This window comes from Scyliorhinus torazame, chromosome 3, assembly GCF_047496885.1.
Source record: "Scyliorhinus torazame isolate Kashiwa2021f chromosome 3, sScyTor2.1, whole genome shotgun sequence".
In the NCBI taxonomy this organism is placed as follows: Eukaryota; Metazoa; Chordata; class Chondrichthyes; order Carcharhiniformes; family Scyliorhinidae; genus Scyliorhinus; species Scyliorhinus torazame.
The window spans coordinates 189,229,620-189,254,026 of record NC_092709.1 but is presented as its reverse complement, the minus strand read 5'-3'; the positions used below and the strand labels follow the sequence as shown (position 1 = coordinate 189,254,026).

The following is a 24,407-nucleotide window of genomic DNA, read 5'->3' as shown; positions in this document are numbered from 1 at the left end:
TGAGGGACGAGGGGGAGATTATGGTAGATGAGCTGAAAGGGAAATGGGAAGAAGAGCTGGGGGAGGAGATTGAGGAGGGGCTGTGGGCGGATGCCCTAAGTAGGGTAAACTCATCGTCCTCGTGTGCCAGGCTAAGCCTGATTCAGTTTAAGGTATTACACAGGGCGCATATGACTGGAGCACGGCTCAGTAAATTTTTTGGGGTAGAGGATAGGTGTGTGAGATGCTCGAGAAGCCCAGCGAATCACACCCACATGTTCTGGTCATGTCCGGCACTACAGGGGTTCTGGGTGGGGGTGACAAAGGTGCTTTCGAAAGTAGTGGGGGTCCAGGTCGAACCAAGCTGGGGGTTGGCTATATTTGGGGTTGCAGAAGAGCCGGGAGTGCAGGAGGCGAGAGAGGCCGATGTTTTGGCCTTTGCGTCCCTAGTAGCCTGGCGCAGGATACTGTTGATGTGGAAGGAAGCCAAGCCCCCGGGGGTGGAGACCTGGATAAATGACATGGCAGGGTTTATAAAGCTGGAACGGATTAAGTTCGTCCTAAGGGGATCGGCTCAAGGGTTCACCAGGCGGTGGCAACCGTTCGTCGAATACCTCACAGAAAGATAGAGGGAATGGAAAAGAAGAAGGCAGCAGCAGCAGCCCGGGGGGGGGGGGGGGGAAGGAACCAGAAGGAGTCTCAGGGTTACTAATATATATGTATAATATGTATAGGTCGTTGCTATAAATAATTGCATATTGGACTGTTAAATCATATTTTTGGAGAGTGTTTATCTGAGACAAGGCAGTTGCCATTTAGTTTTAGTTTTCGTTTTTGTTAGATATTATTTATTCTTTGTTTATAAAACAGGTCATTGTTATTTATACTGTTATATTATTGTGTAAAGGATACACAATGTACTGTGATGGTTGACCAAAAATGTTCAATAAAATATTTTTTTTTTTAAAAAAGGAAGGTAGAGAGAAAGCAGGGAATTATAGACCAGTAAGCCGAACATCGGTAGTGGGGAAAATGCTTGAATTCATGATCCAGGACTTTATAACTTTAGAGCGGAACGTTTAGAAAGCAGTGGCAGGATCGGTCAGAGTCAGCATGGATTTATGAAGGGAAAATAATGCTTGACAAATCTGTTGGAATTCTTTGAAGATGTAACCAGTACAGTTGATGAGGGGGAGCCAGTCGATGTGGTATATTTGGACTTTCAGAAGGCGTTTGACAAAATCCCGCAGAAGAGATTATTGTGCAAAATTAAAGTGCATGGGATTGGGAGCATTGTATTGAAGTGGATAGAAAACTGGTTGGCAGGGAGGAAACAAGGCGTACGGATTAATGGGTCCTTTTCAAATTGGCAGGCGGTAACTAGTGGGGTACCACAGGGATCGATGCTGGGACTCCAGCTATTTACAATATATATTAATGATTTGGATGAGGGAACAAAATGTAACATCACAAAATTTGCAGATGATACCAAGTTAGGTGCGAGGGTGAATTGTGACAAGGATGCAGGGACCCTGCAGCATGATCTGGACAGGTTGGGCGAGTGGGCAAATCAATGGCAGTTGCAGTATAATTTGGTTAAGTGTGACGTTATTCACTTTGGAAGCAAAAACAGGAAGGCAGATTACTACCTGAATGGTGGTAAATTGGGAGAGGGGAGTGTGCAGCGGGACCTGGGTGTCCTTGTGCACCAGGACCTGGGTGTCCTTGTGCACCAGTCGCTGAAGGTAAGCATGCAGGTGCAGCAGGCGGTAAAGAAGGCTAATGGTATGTTAGCCTTCATTGCGAGAGGTTTTGAGTCTAGAAACAAGGATGTGTTGCTGCAATTATACAGGGCCTTGGTGAAGGCCACACCTGGAGTATTGTGTGCAGTTTTGGTCTTCTTTTCTGAAGGAGTGCAGTGAAAGCTTGCCAGACTGATTTCAGGGTTGGCGGGCTGTCATAGGAGAGATTGACTAGGTTGGGATTGTTCTCGTGGGAGTTCAGAAGAATGAGGGGGGATTTCATAGAGACTTATAACATTTTAATGGGACTAGACAGGGTAGATGCAGGGAAGATGTTGCCAGTGATGGGTCTGTCCAGAACCAGAGGTCACAGTCTGAGGATTCAGGGTAAACCATTTTGGACGGATCTAAGGAGACATTTCTTCACCCAGAGAGTGGTGAGCCTGTGGAATTCATTACCACAGGAAGTAGTTGATGCTATTATATTCGAGAGGTGGCTTGATATAGCACTTGGGGAGATGGGATCAAAGGCTATGGGGAGAAAGGAGGATTAAGCTATTGAGTTGGATGATCAGCCATGATGGTGATGAATGGCAGAGCAGGCTCGAAGGGCCAAAAGGCCTTCTCCTGCTCTTATCTTCCATGTATCTATGTATGTATCTATGATCTCTCCCACCGGTGGAAGTAACCCCTAGCACTCGTGTTTTTGTGTCAATCCAGCGTGAGCCCAAGAAAAGGAATGTTTAAGAGATTTTTTTGGGAGCAGCTTGTGACAGAGCCTTCCAGGGAACCGGCAATTCTGGATTTGGTGATGTGTAATGAGGCAGACTTGATTAGGGAACTTAAGGTGAAGGAACCCTTAGGGAGCAGTGACCACAATATGGTAGAATTTACCCTGCAGTTTGAGAGGGAGAAACTGCAGTCAGATGTAACGGTGTTACAATTAAATAAGAGTAACTACAAAGATATGAGGGAGGAGCTGGCCAGAGTTGATTGGAAAAGGAGCTTCGCAGAGAAGACAGTGGAACAGCAATGGCAGGAGTTTTGGCGGGTTATTCGGGAGGCACTACAGAAATTCATCCCAAGGAGGAGAAAACATGCAAAGGGGAGGACAAGGCATCCATGGCTGACGAGGGAAGTCAAGGACAGCATAAAAGCTAAAGAAAAAGCATACATAGTGGTGAGGATTAGTGGGAAGCCAGAGGATTGGGAATCCTTTAAAGGCGAGTGGAGGACAACTAAAAAAGCAATAAGGGGGAGAAGGTGAAGTATGAGTGCAAGCTAGCTAGTAATATAAAGGAAGATAGAAAGAGTTTTTTTCAATATATAAAAGGCAAGAGAGAGGCAAAAATAGGCATTGGACCACTTGAAAATGTGGCTGGAGAAATAATAATAAGAAACCAAGAAATGGCAGACAAACTGAATAGTTACTTTGCATCAGTCTTCAAAGTGGAAGACACCAGTGGGATGCCAGAGCTCCAGGAGAACCAGGGGGCAGAAGCGAGTGCAGTGACCATTACTAAGGAGAAGGTTCTGGGGAAGCTGAAAGGTCTGAAGGTGGATAATTCACCTGGACCAGATGGACTACACCCCAGGGTTCTAAAAGAATAGCTGAGGAGATTGTGGCAGCATTGGTGATGATCTTTCAGGAATCACTGGAGGCAGGAAGGGTCCCAGAGGACTGGAAAGTGGCTAATGTAACACCGCTGTTGAAGAAGGAAGGAAGGCAGAAGATGGAAAATTATAGGCCGGTTAGCCTCACTTCGGTCATTGGTAAGATTAAAGAGTCCATTATGAAAGATGCGATCGCGGAGTACTTGGAAATGCATGATGAAATAGGACTGAGTCAGCACGGCTTCGTCAAGGGGAGGTCATGTCTGACAAATCGGTTAAAGTTCTTTGAGGCAGTAACGAGGAAGTTAGACAAAGGGGAACTAGTGGACGTGATTTATTTAGATTTCCAGAAGTCCTTTGACAAGGTGCCGCATCGGAAACTGTTAACGTATTTAAGAGCCCATGGTGTTCAAGGTAAGATCGTGGCATGAATAGAGGATTGGCTGACTGGCAGAAGGCAGAGAGTGGGGATAAAGGGGTCTTTTTCAGGATGGCAGCCGGTGACTAGTGGTGTACCTCAGGGGTCTGTGCTGGGGCAACAACATTTCACAATATACAGTAATGATCTGGAAGAAGGAACTGAAGTCACTGTTGCTAGGTTTGCAGATGATACAAAGATCTGTAAAGGGACAGGTAGTGTTGAGGAAGCAGGCGGGCTGCAGAAAGACTTGGACAGGCTAGGAGAGAGGGCAAAGTAGTGGCAGCTGGAAGACAATGTGGAAAAGTGTGAGGTTATGCACTTTGGATGGAGAAATCGAGACACAGACTATTTTCTAAATGGGAGGATGCTTAGGAAATCAGAAGCACAAAGGGACTTGGGAGTCCTTGTTCAAGATTCTCTTAAGGTTAACGTGCAGGTTCAGTCGGCATTTAGGAAGGCAAATGCAAGTTTAGCATTCGTGTCGAGAGGGCTAAAATACAAGACCAGGGATGTACTTCTGAGGCTATACAAGGCTCTGGACAGACCCCATTTGGAGTATTGTGTGCAGTATTGGGTCTCATATCTAAGGAAGGATGTGCTGGTCTTGGGTCCAGAGGAGGTTCACAAAAATGATCCCTGGAATGAAGAACTTGTCATTGAGGAACGTTTGAGGACTCTGGGTCTGTACTCATTGGAGTTTAGAAGGATGAGAGGGGATCTTATCGAAACTTACAAGATACTACGAGGCCTGGATAGAGTGGACGTGGAGAGGATGTTTCCACTTGTAGGAAAAACTAGAACCAGAGGGGACAATCTCAGGCTAAAGGGACGATCCTTTAAAACCGAGATGAGGACGAATTTCTTCAGCCAGAGGGTGGTGAATCTGTGGAGCTGTTTCTTGCAGAAGGCTGTGGAGGCCAAATCACTGAGTGTCTTTAAGACAAAGATAGATAGGCTTTTGATCAATGACAGAATCGGGGGTTATGGGGAGAAGGCAGAAGAATGGGGATGAGAAAATTATCAGCCATGATTGAATGGCGGAGCAGACTTGATGGGCCGAGTGGCCTAATTCTGCTTCGATGTCTTATGGTCTTGTGGAGCTTAGAACTGGTAGCGCTTCCCTCCTATGTTGTGTCATCTAAACCATAAAGCTGGAGTGTACTCTCCAGTGTGCAAGCCCGGGCAAATATTATGAAGACTCTGTGCTGCCCAAGCATCAGGATACCTTTCTTAGCATTGCTGGTATTGTCCAAAGGAAACAATTAAACCATTAACCCCATGATGTTTGGCACTGGCTTTGGCACAGGAATTGCCTGATAGCTGAAGGACCACCAGCTGTGGGACTAGTACTCTGGATTTCCTGTCAGGGCTTACTCCCTTAGCTGCCTTTTCTCTCTCAACACTTGCGGCAGAGGGACTATTTACCCATAGCCGGGGGTCTGTTTCATAGGCACCAGGATGTACCACCCATGTGGGATTGCATGCCTAAGGGCGGCACCTGGCACAGTGGTTAGCACTGCTGTTTACAGTGCTGAGGACCCAGTTTAGAATCCCGGCAATGGTTCACTCTGTGTGGAGTTCGCACATTCTTCCCGTGTCTGTGTGTTTCGCCCCCACAACCCAAAGATGTGCAGGTTAGGTGAATTGGCCAGACTAAATTGCCCTTTAATTGGAAAAAAAATAGTTGTGTACTCTTTTTAAAACCAAAAAAATAAATTTAACAAGTGATTGTATGCGTCTGTGGGACAGGCCTCATAAACAGTTTCTTCCCCGTTGTTACCAGACTCCTAAACGACCCTCTTATGGACTGACCTGATTAACACTACACCCCTGTATGCTTCACCCGATGCCGTTGTCTATGTATTTACACTGTGTACCTTGTGTTGCCCTATTATGTATTTTCTTTTCATGTACTTAATGATCTGTTGATCTGCGAGCAGAAAAATACTTTTCACTGGACTTCGGTACATGTGACAATAAACAAATCCATCCAACCTGTGTCCCCTGTAATTTGCTTGAATCTGCGAGATGCCCAGTTTACATGTTGCTACGGGGAGGTACTACATAGGGCTTGCTAATAAAGAGGCTCTGTACTGGTGGGAGGGGCTTTGGCACTTGGCTCACTTTTTGCAATAGCCAGTGGTGAGAGCTGAAATCGAGCAGCGACGAGCAGACTACTACACAGCAGCCACGAAGGTAACACACTTGACACACCACATCAACTGGAGTTACAGACGCCTGTCATAGTCGTTGGGTAAAACATTTTGATGTGGCATCATGTCTCTTAAAGTTTTCAGAGACCGAGTAGAGAAAAATGCTGTGTTTTTGCCAGAGCTCATAGATTGTACAGTTTTACAGATGAGACAATAAATTGTGTAACATTTATGTATTTTCATTTTTTTTCTTGCCATAAATGGGAGTTGTGCGACTGAGAAATTACTTTTTATGACTTGGCTTCGGTCTACCAGCATCTTTAAAATATCTCATTGACTTCAAAAAATGTTACTATCCCAGAGGAACGGTTATAGTAAAAATGATTGTACTCAATAGAACCATTGGGGATTATTTGTTTGTTTTGTTAAGTGTCGATTGAGCTGCGTTGCAGTTTGTGGACACCTGCCCCTTTGTTTCATTAAAAAGTAGGGACAGAAATAATAAATGTATCCCCTTTTCTCTTTTCTAAGGTTTGACAAGATTATCCAAGGTATAGCTGAGTCATTAATAATACAGAGAGTCCAGGCTTTGAATCCTAGTTTTTATTGAATTAACTGATCCCATTTGGGCTGATATCCGTTGAGTTGTACCCCAACAACTCAATTCAATTCCATGAGGAGGAGAGAAGCATTGATGAGGAATAAGGGCAGATCTCTTGGTCAAGTTTAGTGCTGTGGCAAATCAACTGTTTTCTGAAGACTGGTGATTCTTCCCACTCAGCTGTAAACAATGTTTATTTTTAGGCCCAAAGCCCAAGTGTATTGCATGTTACTTTGCTGCCAGAAGCAGGCAACTTGTTTTGATCCATGATTTTTATTTGATTCCTCTGATTTACTTGGCCTGGTTTTACTTTAAATGTTCATCACTTAGACTTGGGTGTAAAGGGCACAATTTTAAAATGTGCAGATGACATCAAACTTGGAAATATTTTGTGAACTGTGTTGGATTTCAAAAGGAAATGGCAGAAACATGGCAGATGAAATTTAATGTGGAGAAGTGTGAAATTATACCGTTGGTGGGAAGAATTGGTAAGGTGGGAAGAACAAGGTGAGGCAATGTAAAATAATGGACACAATTCTAAAGGGGGTGCTGGGTATCCTGGGGGTACATGTTCACTAATCATTGAACGTGGCAGGGCAGGCTGAAAAATGGTTAAAAGGCGATCAGTATCATGGACTTTATCTATTTGGCATGAATCTGTGATCAACTTTAATTAAACATTTGTTGAGTCTCAACTAGATTACTGTGTTCAATTCTGGTGCTACATTTTAGACAGGATGTGATGGCTTTAAAGAGGGTGTAGAAAAGGTTTACGTGAATGGTTCTGGGCATAAAGGACTTCAACTAGATGGATAGATCGGAGAGGCTGGAGTTTTTCTCCATGACAAACATTGAAAGGGGACGTGACAGAAGCGTTCAAAATCATAGAAACACAGAAAATAAGAGCAGGACTACATCATTCAGCCCTTCGAGCCTGCTCCACCCTTCTACCTGAACACCATACTCCTGTGCTCTACACATATTCCTTGATACTTCAGAGTTTAGAAATCTATTTCTTCTTAAATATATTCAGTGACTTGGCCTCCACAGCTTTCTGTGGAAAAGAATTCTACAAGTTCACCACCTGAGTGAAGAGTTTTTCTTCACCTCAGTCCTAAATGGCCAATCAATATCCTGAGGCTGTGACCCGATTGTTCTAGATCCCTTCTGGCCAGAGGAAACAACATTTCAGCATCCAGTCTGTCCAGTGCTGTCTGAATTTTATACATTTCAATGGGATGCACTCTCACTCATATAAATTCCAGTGAATACAGGCCCAAGGTGAGATGACCAGATTGTTGTTGAGGAGAGATTGGTTCAAACCAATTGGTTCAAACCAGTCTCTCAACAACAATTCGGTCATCCTGCGTTGGTCTAATGAACCTTCGCTGCACTCCCTCTGTGCCAAATATATCCTTTCTTGGATAAGGAGGCCAGCATTGCACACCGTACTCCAGGTGTGGTCTTACCAAGCCCCTGTCCAGCTGCATTAAGACATCCTTCAATGCTGCTGTACTCCAGACCTCTTGCAATGAAGACCAATGTACCATTTGCCTTGCTTGCTGTAACTGCGTGCTTGCTTTGAGTGACTGGTGTACAATGACATCCAAGACCCTTTGAACATCATCAATTTACAATCTAATTGAATTCAATCTATCATAAAGGGTTCAGATAGAGTAGCTGGAGATCAATTGTTCTGATTGGTGGAAGGGTTGCGAACAAGCGAACCCAGATTTAAGAGCCAAAGGTGTCATGTAAAACTGTTGCCTGGTTAGGATTTCAAATGCATTGCCAAAGAGTGCAGTGGAGGCAGATTCAGTCTTGCCTCTCAGAAGAGAATTGGATAAGTACCTGTAGAGGGAACATTTGCAAAGCTACAGGAAAAGAGAGGGGAAGTGGACTCAATTGTTAGAGAGCTGACATGGATGTGAAGGGGCCAAATGGCTGCCTCCTGTGCTGTAACAAGTGTATGGTTCTATGAGTCTATAGTTTTCAATTAAGTAAACTGATTTTTAAGTTGAAAAGGCCACATTATGATTTAGCTTCCAACAATACGGGCAGTAGTTCTGTTGCAGGACTTTTACAACATTGTTCAGTTTTTTTGGAGCAGCAGGAGGAGACTAAAATTCTGAAGCTCAGGGTAAAGTGAGAACAGCATGTGCTGATGAGGAAATGTAAGGTGTGAAAAGATGTCCAGTTTCTAGCAGCAAGACACTAAATGAATCATCTACAAATGTTCGGTCAAAGTCTTAATTCAGTCACTGAGCATGCAAATCACCTCCAGATGGAGGATGCAAACCACCAATGTTAGAGATGGGTGGTGGAAAACAGCAGGAACCTCTCGGGAACCATACACGGGTAGATACGCTAAAAAACAGAACCACCAGTTTATATCGGCAGACTCTTTTGTTTTCTCTCTGTCCTTCTCCTTGTCCTCAAACAAGGCTTTGGAAACCAAAAATAGAATTGATTAAACCAGCATTGAATCCATGCTACATACCCAGTGTCTTGCCAGCACTGTTCACACAAAGCATGCTTCACAGAATGATGTTGATGCTTATATAGTCTGTGTCATGTTGTAAACACTTTCCAGTTTAAAACCGAAATTGTCCCCACTGTTGATTGTCAGAAAAACCCATCTGGTTCACTTAAGTCCTTTGCGGAAGGGAATCTGGCCTACATGTGACTCCAGCAATGTGGTTGACTCTCAGTGGGTAATTCGATGGGCAATAAATGCTGGCCCAGCCAACGGTGCCCACTTCCCATAAAATGACAAGGTTGTCTTGCTCTAATAGTTTTCGCTCTTTCCCGAGCTGCTTTTGCCTTGCAGATCCACAGTCCTCCTGAAAATCTATTGTGTGTGTGTGTCTTCACTGCTTCTTCTACTGGATTGTTTATATGGTCATCTGACCTCCTGCTTCTACTGGATTGTGTCCTCCATCTTGAAAGGAAATGAAAATCGCTTATTGTCACAAGTAGGCTTCAAATGAAGTTACTGTGAAAAGCCCCTAGTCGCCACATTCTGGCGCCTGTTTGGGGAGGCTGGTACAGGAATTGAACAGTGCTGCGCGGCCTGCCTTGGTCTGCTTTAAAAGCCAGTGATTTAGCACAGTGTGCTAAACCAGCCACACCCTTCTCTCCAACCTCTTCTACAGGACATCCCTTGTCCCTTATTTAAGCATATAAACCATGGCATTCAGTTAAAGGTGTTAGGCAAATTAAGCTCTTGTTCTAGATAGTCAAAATTATTTTTGCTTTTAAATTGTGGTCTAGAAACTAGTCAATAGTGAGTGTGTGATACAATCGGAAGTTCTTGTAATAGTCAACAGATCTGGAAACATCCGTGTTGACAGAAACGTTTAAAATCATCAACAGTTCTGTTGAAAGGTCACAGAACTGAAGCATTGGGTGGAATTTAAAGCCCTCCCCTGACGTGAGTTTGGGGTGGAGGTCATTTAATCAGACGCAAGGGTGCTTTCTTGCCTCTTCGATTTAGGTCAGAGGTGCCCTGTCTCCTATAAAGACCAGTTTAGAACCTCTTCCTGCTGCTGCTAGTATTCACCTGAGTGTAGGTAGGGTCTCACCATGTGGGAAGCAGAAAAAGCAAACCTTTTGGGGGTTAAGTGCCAGAATAGCAGCTAATTTGGTGGAACTTCTTGAAAGGACATGACCCGAGACTTCTACCAGCTATTGAACCAGGGAGCAAGACCCTGTAACGGCGGAATAACTAAATAATCACTCAGCACACCGTGGGTCTTCAGTCAGAGTTCAAGTCTCTTTATTCGCACCAGTGGGGAGAACACCCAACTCGTCACACCAGTCTGTTTTCTCACTGATAACTTTTGTTGCTTAGCCCTGATCTTGGGCTTTCTTTTTTCATCCTGCATGCTCTACAGGTGGCAATTTCCTTCGCTGAAGCTGCGATAAAACAGTAGTACTGCCAGTACATGTGAGATTATTCAAATCAACGAGTGAATATTCACGTTTAGTCCCCAATCCCATATTTTTTCGTACCATGTCCTAGGTCTTAGATCGGCTGTAGCATCCTGAATTATCTTATCCACTTCTTGTTGGAGTACGTGGTAATGATGAATTATGTCCCGCATGTCAGTTTTGAGATTTTTCAAATTCTCTGGGAGGTGTGGAATGGGAGCTTCCCCTGATTCCTCATGGTGTTTGAGGGTGTCACATATTTCATCCATTGCGTTGATGACTGCAGGTTCCCGTTTGTCTGTATCAACCAGTCGGGCAAGATTAATTGCTACCAGTATCTTAGGCATAAAACCAAATTTTGGGTTGGTGATATTACACCAACGATCCCTGTGTCAGTATGACTTTTCGATCTACCCTCCTTGTATAAGCCCTTATGGACTGTTTCTAACATGCATCCCACTATTGTATTGAACCCGCATTGGTGCATATCACTCACCCGATTGGATGAGGGCATATGGTGATAATTCCCTCCAGCCACCATAATTGCATATATTCTTATGGACTGCATATGTTTTGACAGGGTAATATCAGAGGAATTTGTTGCCCCAATCAGGCCAATGTTTTCTCCCTGGTATTGTTGGTAGGATCTGGTGTCATTGGTCAATGCAGGCATAGTAAGCAGTAGGCCCATAACGTGTATTCCTTCCATCCTGCATTTCTGTGCTACAGGATACACCTGGGTCATGCCTTTTAGGGTACAAGCATCTGTTTTGCCTGGATGCTGGGCCATGGATCCCAACATGGTATTAATTCAACCTGGTGCCTTCCCTTATTGAATAATTCCACGTGGAGGCTCGACCGGGCCTACTTCAAGATCCGGCCCCAGGAGCGCCCAGGGAGGGAACAGACCACGGGACCCAGCCCAACCTGCTTCAGGAAGCCCCTGCCCACGACCCAGGACCCCCAAAACGGCGGAGACCGCGCACGAGGACCCAAACGCGCTGCAAGGTATTCCCACGCCCGCAGAATGCCGGGACCCATCCAGATCGCAAACATGCCCCTCTAGCAACCCTTCTACCTCATCCAGTGCCCGGGACCCTGCCAGACGCGACCCCAGATACGCAAACAGCGCCCTGGTCCCCGCCAGCGCCCTGGACCCAACCAGACGCAACCACCTACCTTCCACAAGAGCTGACATCGGCCATCGGATCCCAGGATCATCCAGCAGCAGCCACCGACCGAGGAAGCGAGGGAAACGCGGCGGTCTGCAGGTTAGACTGAAGCAACTCGGTTTCAAGACCCCTCTCCCCAGCATACTCCTAGCAAATGTCCAAGCGATCGAAAACAAGCTGGATGAACTTAACGCCAGACTTACCTCGGAGGGAAGTAAGAGACTGCTGTGTGCTCTGTTTCACAGAGACATGGCTCACCCCTGCCTCACCGGACTGTGCCATACAACCTGAAGGCTTCTCAATTCACCGAGCGGACCGCACGGCATCATCAGGCAAAGCGAAGGGTGGAGGGGTTTGCCTCCTCATCAACTCCTCCTGGTGCTTGGATGTGGCGACTCTGGCGACCTACTGCTCCCCAGACCTGGAATACCTGACCGTGAAGTGCCGCCCATGTTATCTTCCACGTGAGTTCACTTCAGCCATTATCACAGCGGTCTACATCCCACCCCAGGCAGTAGTGAGGAAGGTGCTGGACGAACTATACACAGTAATAAACAACTACGAAACAGAACACCCGGAGGCCTTGTTCATCGTGACCGGAGACTTCAACAAGGCCAACCTCGAGTGTACTGCCAAAATTCCACCAGCACATCTCCTGTCCCACCAGGGGCGACAACACTCTTGACCACTGCTACTCAAAAATCAAGGGCGCCTACCGTTCCATCCTCCGACCGCACTTTGGGAAATCAGGCCATAAGACGGTGCTCCTTCTCCCGGCATACAAGCAGAAACTCAAGCGGGAGAATCCAGCTAAGAAGGTTGTGCAGTGCTGGCCCGAGGAGACAGAAGAGCTCTTGCGTGATTGCTTAGAGACAGTGGACTGGTCCATATTTAAGAACTCAGTGACCAACTTAAATGAGTATGCCACCACCGTCACAGACTTCATCAGCAAATGTGTGGACGACTGCGTGCCAAAGAAAGCAGTACGTGCGTTCCCCAACCGGAAACCATGGCTCAATCGCGAGTATGACTCCCTACTGAAGGACAGATCTGAGGCGTTCAAGGCAGACGACCCTGACCTATACAAGAAATCCAGGTACGACTTCCGCAAAGCCATCCGGAATGCCAAGAGAGAATATCAAACCAAGCTAGAGTCACAGACAGACTCTCGGCGGTTGTGGCAAGGACTAAACAACATAACGGGCTACAAAGCGAAGCCGAACAGTATCTCTGGCAGCAGCGCACCCCTCCCCGATAAACTCAATGCATTCTATGCTCGGTTCGAGCAGGTAACCAACAATCCGCTGGCGAGTGTCCCAGCAGCCCATAATTCACCCATACCCACCATCACCGCTTCCAAAGTCAGATTGGCCTTCCTGAAAGTGAACCCTCGGAAGGCGACGGGCCCAGACGGGATCCCTGGTCGTGCACTAAGAGCCTGCGCGGACCAGCTGGCAGAGGTATTCACGGACATCTTTAACCTGTCCCTACTCCACTCCGAGGTCCCCACCTGCTTCAAGAAGACCACCATCATACCGGTACCAAAGAAGAACCAGGCAACGTGCCTCAATGACTACCGACCAGTGGCCCTGACTTCAGTCGTAATGAAATGCTTCGAGAGGTTGATCATGAAGCGCATCACCTCCATACTCCCAGAACGCCTTGATCCACTGCAATTCGCATACCGCTGCAACCGGTCCTCATCAGACACCATTTCCCTGGCCTTGCACTCATCCCTAGAGCATCTCGAAAACAAGGACTCCTACATTAGACTCCTATTTATTGACTACAGCTCCGCCTTCAACACCATAATCCCAGCCAAGCTCATATAAAAGCTCCAAAACCTAGGACTTGGCTCCCCACTCTGCAACTGGATCCTCGATTAACACTACACCCTGTATGCTTCATCCGATGCCAGTGCTTTTGTAGTTACATTGTATATGTTGTGTTGCCCTATTATGTATTTTCTTTTATTCCCTTTTCCTCTCATGTACTTTATGATCTGTTGAGCTGCTCGCAGAAAAATACTTTTCACTGTACCTCGGTACACGTGACAATAAACAAATCCAAATCCAAGAGTTGGGTTGTGTCGGAGCTCCCCAATCACCCATTGTCCATATGGCTGGCTTAGTTCCTCCCTTTGGATGGTGTGACTTTGTTCCCTATTCCTGTCTTATCAGGACATTGATCGTTTTGGCATGTGTTTAAATAACCTGGATGCCTTTTAGCATTGTGGAACTGAATCGCTGGCCTATAATTTCCCACTTTTAGTGGCTTCCTCTGATCTTGATATTAAGTTTCTTATCACTCTCTTCTGGGTCTCCATGCTAGAGTTAACCATTTCTATGCCAAGGGCATTAACCACAGATCCCTGTATGTACCCCGGCGAGGAAGTCAATGATTATGCTCCTATTCTGTCTTTTCATGATTCCCTTTTCCCTAAATCTACATATTCCCATTGCATTTGCAATGTGTCGTTATCTGTCTAGCGATAATACAGTATAGAGCGACTGTCCTTGTCAAGTTACTGCAATTAGTTAAATTAACAATTACTGGTACCAGTTCATGTTCCACATTATCATACAATTGTTACCCCTTTGTATATAACATCAGTCAGTTTGTTCATCTCAAAGTTGTTTCTGGACATTGCAATGTCCTAGGTGGGGTCATCATGGGTTGGGATGTCATTGCTGTGGTTGTAATTTTGGGTGTCTTGGGTTACCAGGGAGGAGGGTCCTGATTGCAACGACAATAGCCCATCTCAGAATATTGTCACTGCATTGCATGTTATATTCTTCATGTATGTGGCCTATTGCCTATGGGTGCCTCTTGCACGTTATCATACCGATGGCATGAGCCACCTCACATGGCCCGCATGATTGTGGGTTCAGGTTTACCCATGTATTATTGCACACACCATGCTCCTTAGGGATGTCTTGCTGCAGTTATACAGGGCCTTGGTGAGGCCACACCTTGAGTAATGTGTGCAGTTTTGGTCTCCTAGTTTGAGGAAGGACATTCGTGCTATTTGGGGTATCCAGCGAAGATTCACCAGACTAATTCCAGGGATGGCAGGACTGACATATGAAGAAAAAATGAATTTACTGGGCTTGTACTCACTGGAGTTTATAAGAATGAGAGGGTATCTCATAGAAATGTATAAAATCCTGATGGGACTGGCCAGGCTAGAAGCAGAATAATGTTCCTGATGTTGGGGACGTCCAGAACTAGGTCACAGCTTAAGAATAAGGGGTAAGCCATTCAGGGCTGAGATGAGGAGGAAGGTCTTCTCTCAGAGTTATGAACTTGTGGAATTCTCTACCACAGAAAGCTGTTGGGGCCAGTTTGTTGGATATATTCAAGAGGGAGCTGGTCGTGGCCCTTGCGGCTAAAGGGATCAAGGGGTATGGAAAGAAAGCTGGAGTAGGATATTGAATTTACATGATCAGTCATGATATTGAATGGTGATGCAGGCTCAAAGGGTTGAATGACCTACTCCTGCACCTATTTTCTATGTTTTCTTCACATTCATAGCTTTTAGACGGGGTGAATCCAACTTCGAGTCACCATCCAGGGAGTGTAACTTGCATTCTCGATTGTTCTACTTTACTGGTGCTCCCTGTGCATTGTCTTGTTGTCCTTTTATGGATGGTGCGATTTTGGTTGATTGCAATCGTAATCCTATCATTAGGTTCAGTAGCACGAGCGCCTTCATGATGGTTAATGGGAGCACATTCCTTCCGGATCTGTTTGGGTTATTTGTTGTCAGTGGTGCGGTGTGTTACTTAGACTGATCATTACTTGCACTAAAGCAGACATGATACTCTATAGATTTAATTCTATGAAGACCCCAATGTCTTACCCAAACCCTTTTTAAGACTACTTCAACTCTGACCAGACCATTTTAGTTCAGATACCTGGCCGGAGAATACTTTGATGGTTCAACCTTGGCCTATCTATGTCTGGAATATTTAATGTATTTCACCTCTACTTGATTTCCCCGTTCGAGCTCGCCCTCCATTAGTATCCTGCCGACTACGTCAATTTATACGGGTGGAATGACTAAATAATCACTCAGCACATCTTGGGTTTTCAGAGCTCAAGCAGTCTTTGTTTGCACCAGTGGTTTTCCAGCCGGTTTTCTCCCTGGTACATTATTTTGGTGGCCTTTTATACATTTCTGAACAACACAAATAAATCAATCGCGAGTGAACGTATGAGTTGCAGCTTTCAATCTTATCTTGAGCCATGTGAGTACAACTCTTAATCACATCCTGTTATTTACAATGTGGTCTTGCTTGAACTGCCTTTTTTGCATGCCACCAATTTGCTTAACCTAGGGCGGCACGTGGCATGATGGTTAGCATTGCTGCCTATGGCACTGAGGTACCAGGTTCGATCCCGGCTCTGGGTCACTGTCCATATGGAGTTTGCACATTCTCCCCGTGTCTGCGTGGGTTTCACCCCCACAACCCAAAAATGTGCAGGTTAGGTGGATTGGTCACGCTAAATTGCCCCTTAATTGGAAAAACATTTGGGTACTCTAAATTAAAAAAATATATACATATTGTTTAACCTGGAGCTTCTTCGACCCCCTCTTTCAACTCTATCAGCACCATTAAATATCACCTAAAACCTCAGTTGCCCTCTTCACAGGAGTTGCCAGACCTGCTGAGTATTTCTTGCATTTTCTCCTTCATTTCCATCATGCGCAATATTTTACTTTTGTATCAATACTGTATGTCTCTTACCGTTCAAATTAAATTTACAAAAAACTCCCAATCACTAAGATGCTCATTTTTGTTTCTGAAGTGTTTCCTGTTTATACTGTGTGGTCCTGCAGCTAATGTGAATGTTGTAGTTAGAAAGATGATGAAGTTATGTGTGGCATACTTCGAGCAATTATTAATAAAGTTCCCACAGAATCCGTTGCTATTTGTGACCCTTACTCACATAACCACCCAAAGACATTGGCTGAAAGCGTTGTTTCATCAATAATTGTGTTGAATTCTCGTTTGCTTAATCATGTATTAATACTAATGATTTTTGATTTTATTCAAGTGACCTGTCAAGTGAGAGCTGAAGAATAATGCCAGCCTATAAATACCATCTTTAAAACAACAAAAAAAGCCTGTAATTTATGTTTAAAAGCTTTCATCCTTTCAATCCCCACCCATATAAAAGCACTGAACGTCTGTGTAATTCCAAGCTGCACTAGATTAAGTGGACTGGTTACTTCGCTTTCATGGTACTTCATTTTGGTTTTTGAAGTCCTCTATTTCTTGACTTATAAACAGCGGGTGATACCTTGTTAAGCAAATCCCTCAGAATTTTTAAACCATTGTCATTCCACCGGAAAGAATTTGATTGAGAGGCTTTAATGTGATTTAAGTGGACAAAATGTTATGAATCAAGTGATTTGTAACCGTCGTCTAGGTCCCATTATAATGTTATCTCCTTGATGTAAATTCAAGGAGGATACATTTTCTTTTACTCTTTTGAAATTCACTGGACTAGTCGAGGGAAAGCTTTGTCTTTTACCAATGTCATTTATTATGGCGGCCACTGACATACAGCTTGATGACCTCCAGACTGAAAGATTAATGTTTCTGATTTAATTACTGCAAGTTTATTGAATGATAATCAATGATTGTGTAACAGGAAATAAATATAGTCTGTACATTTAACTTACTAGTTAATAATACAGGCTGCAGGTTAAGTTATCAATATATTGCCTTAATAATGAAGAAAAGCTCCAGAGATTTCAGTGTCATCTGGACACTGCAATGTCCTGTGTCCTTGAAGCACGCGCATAACTGCATCTTTTATGAATTCGGTATATACCAATAAGTTCATTGGCTGATATTGTGATTAAATTGCATTGTTTGAACTGTGTTGATTTTGGGCTTTATTTCATTGCATTTCAGAGGCGAATGGCAGAAACCATGCATCGTGTATTGTAATATCATTGGAAATGCATTCAGACCCTTTCTTTACCTGAAGATAACTGCTAGCTGAAGTTGCATGGAAAATGGACAGAATTATTTATTACAGACTGCAGTGAATGATGTGGCATTCGGATATACATGTGTACCTGTGCATCATGACAAAATGGTTCCCAAATAATTTTGGAGCAAAACAATAACAACACCCCTCGTTCTTTTTCTTTAAAAATGCCACTCTAATGATTAAAGGTAATATTGACATTTTTTTACAATCAACCTCTGTAACTAAACGTATCACTTTTATAGCGAGCGGAATTTAATGGAAACATTTCTAAGACAGTGGAACAGCAATGGCAGGAGTTTTGGGGGGTTATTCGGGAGGCACAACAGAAATTCATCCCAAGGAGGAGGAAACATGCTAAGGGGAGGACAAGGCATCCATGGCTGACGAGGGAAGTCAAGGACAATGAAAAAGCATACAAAGTGGATTAAGAGGATTAGTGGGAAGCCAGAGGATTGGGAAACTTTTAAAAGCGAGTAGAGGACAACTAAAAAAGCAATAAAGGGGAAGAAGATGAAATATGAGTGCAAGCTGGCTAGTAATCTAAAAGAAGATGGAAGAGCTTTTTTCATTATATAAATGGTAAGAGAGAGACAAAAATAGACATTGGACCACGGGAAAAGGTGGCTGGAGAAGTAATAATAGGAAACAAAGATATGACCGAGGAACTGAACAGTTGCTTTGCGTCAGTCTTCATGGTGGAATACACCAATGGGATGCCAGAGTTCCAGGAGAATTGGGGGGGCAGAGGTGAGTGCAATGGCCATCACTAAGGAGAAGGTTCTGGGGAAACTGAAGGGTCTGAAGGTGGATAAATCACCTCGACCAGATGGACTAAACCCCAGGGTTCTAAAAGAGATAGCTGAGGAGATTGTGGAGGCATTGGGGTGGTGATCTTTCATTATTCACTGGAAGCAGAGAGGGACCCAGAGGACTGGAAAGTGGCTAATGTAACACCGCTGTTGAAGAAGGGAGGGAGGCAGAAGATGGGAAATTATAGGCCGGTTAGCCTACTTCGGTCATTGGTAAGATTTTAGAATCTATTATTAAAGATGAGATCGCGGAGTACTTGGAAGTGCATGATAAAATAGGACTGAGTTAGCACAGCTTCGTCAAGGGGAGGTCATGTCTGGCAAATCTGTTAGAATTCTTTGAGGAAGTAACAACGAAGTTAGACAAAGGAAAACTAGTGGACGTGATTTATTTAGATTTCCAGAAGGCCATTGACAAGGTGACGTATAGGAGACTGCTAAATAAGCTAAGCGCCCATGGGTTAAGGGTAAGATCCTGCCATGGATAGAGGATTGGCTGACTGGCAGAAGGCAGAGAGTGGGGATAAAGGAGTCTTTTTCAGGATGGCAGCTGGTGACTAGTGGTGTACCTCAGGGGTCGGTGCTAGGACCACAATTTTTCACAATATACATTAATGATCTGGAAGAAGGAACTGAAGTCACTGTTGCTAGGTTCGCAGAGGATACAAAGATTTGTAGAGGGACAGGTAGTATTGAGGAAGCAGGCGGGCTGCAGAAGGACTTGGACAGGCTAGGAGAGTGGGTAATGAAGTGGCAGATGGAATACAATGTGGAAAAGTGTGAGGTTATGCACTTTAGAAGGAAGAATGGAGGCATAGACATTGGGGAAATGCTTAAGAAATCAGAAGCACAAAGGGACTTGGGAGTCCTTGTTCACGATTCTCTTAAGATTAATGTGCAGATTCAGTCAGCAGTTAGGAAGGCAAATGCAGTGTTAGCTTTCATGTTGAGAGGGCTGGAATACAAGACCAGGGATCTACTTCGGAGGCTGTATAAGGCTCCATTTGGAGTATTGTGAGCAGTTTTGTGCCCCGTGTATCTAAGGAAGGATGTGCTGGCCTTGGAAAGGGTCCAAGGGCCCAGAGGAGGTTCACAAGAATGATCCCTGGAATGAAGAGCTTGTCGTATAAGGAACAGCCAGAGGCCCCTAGCTGTTATGCAACGCTCCACCCTCCTTTCATGGACTTGGCCCCCGCCTCGGCCCTGACCCATGGCAGTGCCACCCTGACACCTGGGCACCCGTACATTGCCAATCTGGCACCTGGGTAGTGCTGCTGCCGCCTTGACCGAGCTAACTGAGCACCTTGTGCCAAGGTGCCCTCATTCCAGGGGGTGGGCGAGGAAGCCACCCTGCACTATCCCTGACCATGCAAGGGCCTCCGATGGCTGAAGAGACCCCCCAGATGTTGTTTCACTTGTCCGCGTTTGTGTGGACCAGTATTTAATGGCGTCCAACTGCTGCCTCCCTGGGGAGGCTGGTAGATCCTGGGTAAGCGCCTAAGTGTAGGTTTAAAACCTACTAGGGTGAGTGCGGTTTGGTTACGCCCCTTTTGGCATGATCCTGATTCCGACACCTCGTGGGACTTGGGTAGATCCCGTGAGACTTGAAGGCTGCTGGGATGCCCGTGAGAGGCTTCTCTCAGCATCTACTGTGTTCTCAATAGATCGTGCCCGGCTTGTTTGCTTTTCTCAGCAAACTTTAGACATGGTACTGTTCAGCTAGTTAGATGTGCCTCCGTCTCATGGTAGTCATCGCTCTAAATTGTGAGATGTCATGCTGTTCTATGAGTGTTGCTTCTGGTGCTCGGGGCTATGCTAGATTGCTATTTTGGTGTCACAAGTTAATGTTGACCTAGCATTGCTTGTTGGTGATGCTGTTGATGTTTCACTTGTTAGTGATGTGGCTGATGTAGCTGATTACCTTTTTCCGCTTTTCCGATTCACCAGCGGTTAGGTTTGGATCCTTCTGACCCTCACTGACCCAGTGCCACTGGCTACTGACTTGGGTGTAGCCGTTACACCTCACCCCACCATCATCCAGCAATACCCTCAGCCCGGTGACATTTCGCCATCGGATGCCGGGCCCGGTGACACTTCTGCGCAGGCCCCTGTGGGTGGCGGTACGGAGGTGCGTGACCTAGAACCAGAGGGTGCTCTGTCCCAGCCACAAATTCCGGAGAGAATTGAGGGACAAGGAGTCAGCCTGGAGGGGCCTCCGGAGATAGAGGTCTCCCCGGCGTGTGACCTTCTCCCCCGCAAACTGCATCACTCCAGGTTCTTTTCCATAGATGGCACCCCAGTCCCCGAAAGAAAAGAGGCAGGGGGATAGTGAGGAAATCCCTGCAGCTGTCGCTGTCCCCCGAGCAGGGTGCTTCGGGGTCGGACGGGACCCTAGAGGGCCCGTTCCACCCAGTACAATTTAGCGCCCCGGACTTCTTCACTTTCTCAGGGGAGGGGATCAGCGATAAACCCCTGCTTCTTAGCGGGTTATAGTTTGGAAGACCCTCTGTCCCAGCCGCTGTCTTCGGGCATCTGCCACCATCCCGGATCTGTTTCCGGAGTTATTTTCGGGGCCTTCCGGTGACCCTGCGGCAGGGGCGAAGCAAGTATCTGCACCACCGCCTCTCACCGACCCGGGACCCCGGGAGGAGCCTGAGGAGATTCCGCCTGTCGATGATCCCTGGGTTGGTTGGTGGGCCCGTGTCGCCTGCCGCACTGAGTGTGGTGGAGGATTCGAGCCCGGACGGCGACTGACCGAAAGCTGTCAACCACCCAGTGTCTGGAGTGGAGGGAGCACATGAGGCTCTCTGCAGTGGGGTGCAGGTCTTACTCGTGCCTGACAGTGTCGCCCCTCACCCCCTCTGGGGGACTCCCGGAATTTGTCACCTAATAATTGAAGGTTCTTTTGTTTTTCTGCCTCCGGAGATGGTTCAGGCAGTGTCCTATTGGGCCCCCCTCCACCAACACCCCGACTCCCTCCCTCCCCATAACCCTCCTTTCCCTTCTGTTGGTACAGAGGCAAAGGTATCTGATCTCTCCAGCGCAAAGTTTAGTGCTTGTACCATTTGTTTTTTTGTAGAAATATATTGTGAACTGTTTTAATAATCAGAGTATCCACCCCTCCTCCCCGTACATTGGTATTGAGGGGTGGGTACCCTGTTTTCTCAACACAAAATTAGTGTTTGTACCGTTTGGCCTTGTATATATTTTTATTGTTTCAATAAAAAGATATATAAGTGGAATATAACTCTCTCCCTAATTTGCTGACCAGTTTCACTGTTGAAGATGTATGACCTTGGGAGTCAACTTCAACAACTTTTGCTGAGTTCGAGGCATTCACGATTGGATTCTATATGTGCACAGTTTGTTCCCTCAAGAACTTGGGAACTGTTTGGAATGCTTGTTAAGTATTAACTTACTTGTGCATCAGGGTTTGTTGTCTGTCTTCTGCCTGGCCATTTGGAAGATGTATCTTGCTTGAACGAGTTGTATTGTATTTTATACATTGCATATCTCTGGAGGTGATTTTATGTCCGCTTTGAGAGGTGTAGCTTGGTGCGACAGTAAGACAAGATTGGGGCTTTTCTTTGTTGTCACTTTGAGAGTGGGGAGGTGTCCTGAGAATAGCTCTGCTGGGAGAAACCGTGGCAGTTGTACCAACCACCCAGTCATGATGCTTTTCAGAATACAGCTTGTTTCTGAATCTTCTTGGATTTCCACAGCCGAATGGAAGTGTTTAAGAAATTACTAAAGTGACTGCAGCTTTTGCCTTGGGGAATATTATTGGATTTTTATAGTTAAACATCTGTAAGGGAATTGTTACCAAGAAGGTAGTACTTCTCTGGTCTGACCAACCTTTTTGGAGGGATTGGGGGATATTAATCCAAAAAAGCTTGAATGTATTCTTTTTTCTGCAGAGGGCTGGTCCCTGTGTGTGAATGTATGTAACTTCTTGCGGGCATAAGTGAGTCACTGGGTTTGACGGATTATCTTAAAATTGATTGTTAGTGTAGCTATTAGTGCATTCAGCATTGTTCAGCAAATGCTGCCCAATCACAGAATCACATCTGTCAGAAGATGTAATATTTTGGGTTTTGTAAGCACAGGCTGGTCGAGTACGATCAAGCAAAGAAATATGCAGTTTGATTTGACCAGCCAATCTTTGGAATGTACTGCCTATATAGCTCGCATCGCACCTGCATTGAAACTCGTACACAATGTTTCTCAATTGTGTGGTTAGTAGAATGTCTTTTTTTACTGATGGCAGTATGCTGTTCATGGAAAATACCACTCACGTGGCCACTGCATAGTAATAGTGTGAACAAAGAACAGTGCAGCAGGGGAACAGGCCCTTCGGCCCTCCAAGCCTGCTCCGACTATAGTAACTGCCTAAACTAAAACCGTATGTACTTACGGAGTCGGTATCTTTCCATTCTCGCCCTATTCATATATTTGTCTAGATGCCCCTTAAATGCTGCTGTCGTATCTGCTCCCACTGCCTCCCCAGACAGCGTGTTCCATATATTTACCATCCTCTGTGTAAAAAAAACTTGCCTCGCACATCTGTTCTAAACTTTTCCCCACGCACTTTAAGCCTATGTCCCCTAGTACGTGACTCTCCTACCCGAGGAAAGAGCATCTGACTATCTATTCTGTCCATGTCACTCATAATCTTGTAGACCTCTTTCAGGTTGCCTCTCAACCTCCATGGTTCCAGTGAGAACAGACCGCGTTTTTCTAACCTCTCCTCATAACCAATGCCCTCCATACCTCTTCTGTACCCTCTCCAAAGCATCCACATCCTTGTGGTGGTGTGGCGACCAGAATTGTACACAATATTCCAATTGTGAACGAACTAAAGTCCTGTACAGCTGTAACATGAAATGGCTTGTTTGACTTGTTCAAACTTTTGAGATTCTTTTGTTTTCCAGAGTAAGTTAAGGTAGGCCAGGTATTTTTCAGTCCCAAAAGTGGTGGCTTTTGACTAATTTGCAAATTTGTGCAATACACGATGAGAAGTCATCTGATCAGGACAGCCATTCCTGCAGGGAAGCTTTGATACAATGTATTTCTGTGTCAAGTTTGGAAGGTGAGCAAATGGTTAGGGTCCTATTTTTAAGATTCTGATTAAGCCAATCTTCTAACACGTGGCGCTATCATAAGTGCTTTAATAGCTACATTAACAAATTTAAGTTAATCAATCACGCCCATAATGTGGCTCATTTACACTTGCTAGAAGTGACATTTATTGACAGGGATCTACTTTCCGCAAACAAAAGGAACATTCTCAAGCCTTGCACCTTTTTTTGAATTGCCGGAAGCTTGGGGAACCTATTGTTCCCTCTTGCTTTCTCCATGGCAACAAATTGGTCAGTCGACTTTCCAACAAATCAATTAACATTGATTCTCTAGCTTTCCATGCTCAATGGGAACTTAACAATAAGTACTGATGGAAGACTATTTAACCATGGATAACTCCACAGCTGAACATCCTTTGTCAGGAATCTGTGTGGATTTTTAAATTGATTAACTTTTATGTTTGTGTGTTCGTTATTTTACGTAAACTTAAGGTTACATTTTAAGATCCTGATTTAGATCAGGTTTATCAACTTTTTGGGGATTTGCTCATTGTTTTTTGACTTAATTTGAAACCAAGCTTAAACTAACATAATTAGTAGCCTGATGCCAACTGCTAACTGTTTTCCTTTAGGGGCAGGAGAGTGCTGGTGTCGTGTGAGGTAAACTGGGAATTCAGAAGCATGTCAACTCTGACAAATTCAGTAATCTGATACCTAGATGAGGCAAGTTTGCAGTGCCCCTGGGCACCATTAATGATTGATCTGCTTGCCCTTCTCATTAATGAAACCTCAATGGTAAAATAATACCGATTGGAAAAGCTCATTGTACTTGTAGATTTCTCAGCTGGTTTAATAAAAGACTCTTTATCATGGTGATAACTTTTCATGCACGTCAC

The 24,407-nt window shown here is 45.1% G+C and overlaps 1 protein-coding gene across 9 annotated transcripts in view; it reads left to right on the top strand.

Annotated features, from left to right (window-relative positions):
- LOC140408851 (amyloid beta precursor protein binding family B member 2-like) overlaps window positions 1-24,407 on the top strand; it is a 466,668-nt gene that overhangs the window by 58,547 nt on the left and 383,714 nt on the right. Inside the window, exon 2 of one of the 9 annotated variants that reach the window (XM_072496626.1) lies at window positions 17,543-17,809. The exons of the other annotated variants lie outside the window; for them this stretch is intronic. The gene's annotated coding sequence lies outside the window, so the exon portion shown is untranslated. The remainder of the gene's footprint in view (window positions 1-17,542; window positions 17,810-24,407) is intronic. 9 annotated transcript variants of the gene reach the window in all.